The sequence below is a fragment of the Sycon ciliatum genome, chromosome 6, assembly GCF_964019385.1.
Source record: "Sycon ciliatum chromosome 6, ocSycCili1.1, whole genome shotgun sequence".
Classification (NCBI taxonomy): Eukaryota; Metazoa; Porifera; class Calcarea; order Leucosolenida; family Sycettidae; genus Sycon; species Sycon ciliatum.
Window position 1 is genome coordinate 10,206,433 of NC_088648.1, and position 6,000 is coordinate 10,212,432.

Consider the following 6,000-nt stretch of genomic DNA (forward strand, 5'->3'; position numbering starts at 1 on the left):
TATGAAAAATTGGCAGAATTCGGTTCTTTTTCTGGTAAGTTTCATGCATGTTTGGTATGTGGATAAAGAAATGGAGCAGAATTCGAGGAATTGCCCGCCATAAGGTTTGTATGGTTCTGCCAATTTCACTGCTTTTCGAGCAGAATCTGCCACCTTTTCGAACAGAATCCGCCGGTCCCTATCTGGCGAGCTCCCGTATTAGGCGATTTTTCACACAAACATGACCAGGCCGACAATAGCCGAAAATAAATATGCGCCGAATATTTTTTGACTTGCAATACCGATTTACAGCATATGCCATGCACACATACAGTACGTGTGTTCGATTATCCGGTTCACTCGCATATCCGGATATTTTTGGGGAAAACGGATGTGTGCGGTTAAGCGAGGACTGACTGTATTGGCAATTATGAGATCACCTTGATGCTCTTACCGATGATAGGCTGACTGCTCCATGTGGGAACAGGCTGTGTTCGTGTAATGTCCAAATTTCTATGACTGTTGTCAATGTGGAAGGACAATAATTTTCCATGGGTGCACAAGTATCAATGTGAAAGATAACATTGTTTTGATGGTGTTGATATAGCAGCCACACTGGGAACTGGACAGACAGTGAGTTGGGTCAGCCATGGTGAACAGTGAAAAACCACTTCGAAAAGATGTGTGGTGTATGCTCATCTAAAGAGAAGCGATCAATTATTTAGCCTTCCAAGCAGTTGAATGGTGCAATCCCAGCAGAAGCTACTTGGGCTTCTGCTGTAGCAAGACCGCCAGAAGCAGTTTTGATTGGTTCCGCCATACCATGATCTTTCATACAGTTTGTGTATGACATAGTGGATATGTATAACCTCCTCCTCCTCCGACGGACCTGTGTAGCTTTACTATCGAGGATGTGTGTATGTATGTGTGTGTGCGTGTGTATGTGTGTGAATGTGCGTTTGTGTGTATGTGTGTATGTGTGTGTGTGTGTGTGTGTGTGTGTGTGTGTGTATGTGTGTGTGTGTACGCCCATGTGTACGCCCATGTGTATGAGTATGTGTGAATGAATGTGTTTGTGGTCACTTTTTGCTGTATCTGTGTGTGGTTCTGTTCTTGCAGTTGTACCAAGCTAAGTGCAGCATAGTGGAGATGGTGATGTGCAATGCAGTTGTATGGGCTGTGGATCGCAGGCAGCCGATTGTCCTTGCTCTCTCACCGCAACCCCATAACATGCTGGGAATTGTGGATTGTCGAAACGATGCACCTCTCCTGTACCACACCAAACTGCTCACACAGCCTGACAGTAGTGGAAAGATAGGTCCTCTGCAGCATGTCACAACCAAAAAGAGGTCTGCTACCAGGACGACAGGAGTACAGCTGTCATTGCCAGAAGGTCATCGAGACCGTGCTAGCACTATGGTGGGACGTGACGATGCTCCAGTACGACCACATCTCACAAGGCCACACAGCACAAGCAAAGTGGAAACAAGCGTCAAAACCTTTAGCGGCTCAGACTCGTCTCCTCGAGCTGGCCGGAAGTCTGCCCCAGAGGTGGATATGTCACGTGATAGTTTCACCTTTGCGGGTCGGTCCACAAGCTCTCCATTGCTGCAGGGCAAGATGGATGTGATGAAGGAGATCAACTCCGATGACGAAGAATGCAATAAAGTCATCAGAAATGGTGGCGGTGCCCTGCGGGACAAACAACGCAGCAGAACGATGTATGATGGTGAAGCCACTGGATCACCAGCACAACGTGAGTTCTGTCTTGAAGGTAGCTTGAGCTACTTACCACAGTCCTGCACATCCATCTTAGCCTTTGACAATGCTCTGTGGGTGGCCAGGTCCTGTGCGGATATTCTAATCATCAGCAGTGATCTAAGACAGGGTTGTCCGTTCCTGGGACAGCTGTCCTGCTCACTACATCGTGACGTGAATGTCTCCGCTCTTGGCAGTCAGCACAGACTTGCACTGTGCTCCGATCAGTATGTAATCAGTCAACTACAGCTGCTGCGCTCCGACAAGACCAGGGACAATCGTGTGGTGGTGTGGGCGGCATGTGAGCAGGAAACACTGCACCAGCACAACCGACACTGTCGTTATCTGGACCGCTGCAGTGTGCCGTGAACTAACCACCGTGACAAACTCGCCGGACATTGGACTAACCACCGCCTCCTCATCCTGCCCAGTGCATCTATCATTGTTGCAAGTACCGTGTGTGCATGTTACACGGGGCTCACTGTGAACCATATACGGTCGTGTAAGATTCTGGTTCATTAAAGCTAACGTGAAAATCATGCTAAGCTGTTGAACTGGTCAGGTATAGCTGCCCAGAGAGGATACTGGCATTGACCGTGGATGTGCTTGGCTGTCTGGAGTGGATACTGGCATTGTCAGTGGATGTGCTTGGCTGTCTGGAGTGGATACTGGCATTGACCGTGGATGTGTTTGGATGGCTGGAGTGGATACTGGCAAGCTGGATCTCTGCTGACCACTGATCTAAATCAGCAAGCTGACCTACTCAGTCTCTACCAGCAGACTAATGGCTGGTGCAGGGCGCATAAAGGATCTGATATGTAGGCAGGTGGAGGTTTTCAGTGTGTTTTCCCATGCAGGCTACTAACCTGCTCAACATTGTTATGTGCTCTCATGTTTGACTGTGTGACGTTTGTAATGCATGGTCTCTTTGTGCTGTGTGAACCTTCCACTGTGAGCAAACACAGTTAAATGTCTGTGATGATACAGCACTGCTGATCTCCAACCTAGCCTTGTTCCTTTTTAACAGATTATTCTTATCTGCACTAGCACTGTGTCACGAGTGTGTGGACTGTATCAGTGTTGAATCGGTTGATAGGTGAATAGTTCACACATTCTTTAGATCAGTAGAGCTAATATGGACTTTACTTGAGGAATGTACCACTCCGTTTTTCTACTCCAATGATTTTGGATTTCAATTATAAATTTTCAAATTTTCACTGTACATGTATTTTTGCAAATTTTTACGAATTAAAGCTTGAGCCTTCCCCCACTGCAGCCTCGGAATGATCATAATTATTATTGTAATGTTCATCCATACATGGATAATTATTTTATTAACTGATGAGTTTTGATCCAATGCTCACACTAGCAATGACACAACCAAGTCCTTTTCTGCCGTTACTCAGAGTTTTCGTGTAAAAGAACCTCTCATGCAAACATGCGGACAGTATGGTGTGAGACATGATACTAAACTCTGAGTACCGGCAGAAAAGGACTTGGTTGTGTCATTGCTGTGTGAGTATTGACTATTGTATTACTGCCTCTGTTCACTGGACATAGAGCACAATACCGTGACAGTCTGAAGATCTTAAAATACTGTCTAGGACTATACACAGAGGCAGTAGTAGCTTAGGTTCTACAAATGTGCTCAATACCTGATTTAGGCAGAGCGGTGTACCCAAAGGCACACAACTGTCTGATGATTGGTTCAGCCATGAAACTCTGAGTCACAACGGAGTTTGCCCAAGTTTTCATTGTGTGCCTTTGTAATAATATACCGGTAATTGTGTCTATGACCGGAACACCTTACACACACACACACACACACACACACACAGGTTTTGCTGCAGTGGAGCTTGCGCAATGTGTCTAATAATTAATGACTATGAGTTTCGATCTGTGGCCGGAATTTTAAAAAAAGCTACCAAATAATAATTCGCGAAATATAGCGACCAGAAAAGTGGAGTACAGCTGTAATGGGATTCTTCCTTGACTGACAGTCTGTAACAAAGTGTTTGTGCCTGGTCAAACCTTCCGACTCCCTACCAGCTCGAAGTAACGACTATGTCACAGTATGTGAATGTGTTACTTTACACACAGGTACTAGGTACATGTACCTAGTGTATGAGTACCTCGTGTTCACCAAACTGATGCACTGTCAATCTTCTCCCATCTCCTGTAGAATGCACACACTACTATCATGTTTCTGGAATGTCATTGTTTGCTGACGACACAGCTGCTTTGCGCCACTGTAAAACTGTCAAACAGCTTGAGTCAGAGTTGCAAGACGCGATAAATATGATTGTCACCTGGATGTCCAGTTGGAGGCTTCAGGCAAACGTTTCAAAAACCAAAGTACTGTTTCTAACAGATTCTGCCTCAATGTTTAAGTTCACCTTTCCCAATTCACCCACAGAAATTCAGACGGTAAAGGAGCACAAGCACCTAGGGGTAATGTTCGATTCATCCATGTCCTGGTCGGCTCATGTAGATTACATTTGTAATAAAGTCAGCCGTGCTCTTGGCTATATTAAAAGTCATTGTAAACATCTCTCTATTCCGTGCCGTTCCGCTATATATAAAATTTATCTCCTTCCATTGTTTGAATATGCTGCCACAGCCTGGTGTGGCCTAGCTAAGGTCTTATCCGATTCCATTGAAGTTCATCATAAGAAAGTTCTAAAAATTTTGTTCTCGAAGAAACCTTCCTTTCCCTCCAATGAGTTGTACTTATTAGCTCAGACTACTCCGTTAGAGCAACGCCGACTAACTTGCCTCTGTATATTGGTTCATCGAATTCTCTTGGGTTGTGTTCCTGAACATATAAAGCCTTATAACTGGTTTGTTTCGGGCCGCTCAACCAGAAACAAAGTGTCTCTTCCCAAGGCCAAGTCAACGCAATTCACAAGATCGCCATTCTTCCAGGGCTACTGTGCATGGCTACAACTTCCCGAATCAGTGAAGACTTCTGCATCATTGAAAGAATTTAAAGTGAATCTGAGGGCCTGCTGATGACTGAGTGCACCATAATAATAATACTTGCAAGTAAAAACTAATCAATATAGCTTTTCGGCTGTTTCCTTTTCATGGATATAATCTTCTCCTTCTTTTACCATGGTTGGCTATCACCCACATCTTCCCGTTTTGGCTGCCATCGGAAGCCATAAGATGTTGAATAAATAAATAAATATCATGCCATTGTACATAAAAAGTCTTTACTTACTTTGTTGCAGCAATGTATTTGTGACCTTGTACAAAAGGTTCCATGCTTTGCGGACACAAAATGGCAACTAACTGTTACTTTAACGTTTCGTTACTTTCTCCGAAGCAGTGGTAGGGTTTGAAGCGTCTCCTCTACAATATCCACTGTACTAGGTTTGGTAGTGAGGTATCTGTGACTTTCAGCACTTTTCAATGGCAATGGCGGGACCAAAGAGACCCGGCGACAACTTTTTTTACTTTCTCACTTCCTCAGGCTCTGCAGTGTCGCCTCCCACTGTCCCAGGTAGTAGGGAAATGCTGGCCAGTTCAGTTGCACAATCATGTACAGTATACAGTGGTCCCTCTATAATCCGGCACCATTTGTGCCACGGAAAATCTGCTGGATTAGGGAGGGTGCTGGATTAACAAATCTGATTTTCTGCTAGACCATGCATGAAGAGGACATTTTGGCTAATGAAAATAATTTAATTGTGCTGGTTTATCGAGGGTGCTGGATTAGAGACGGACGACTGTACTTGGTTCGCTGGTGTTTGCCATCACTGGGTCTGGGAACACTGAGCCGCCGCTCGTAGTCGTAGTTGAACTGAGAAGCACAATGTGTTGCATGTGCTACACATGAGTTACATGTATATGTGTTGTTTGTAATTATCATGCACAGTCATCTAGTGCCTTGCTATGCCATCGCATGACACTCCATCCATGTACGGCTTACCTGCACATGACACGCGTTCAAGATCAACCAACCTATGTGGTCTAGCTTGTCATCGTATTGTACACATCCGGTTCTGGATCCTTCTATCTTCTTCTACTGCTTCTAGCACCTTCCGTCCAGTTCTGATAATCTGGAGTGATTTGCATTTCTTTGTTCTTGTTGTTTATGTTCCCAAGAAGTGAAGTCAAAATAGAATGCTCTCGCATGTTGGGTGTGTGTGCTCGAGATAAGTAACAAAGTTCAAGGATCGAACTTTACACAATGTAGCTTGTGCTTGCTTACATGTACTGCTCGTTTTGCCGACCTGTCCGTAACAAACTTTACAAGTC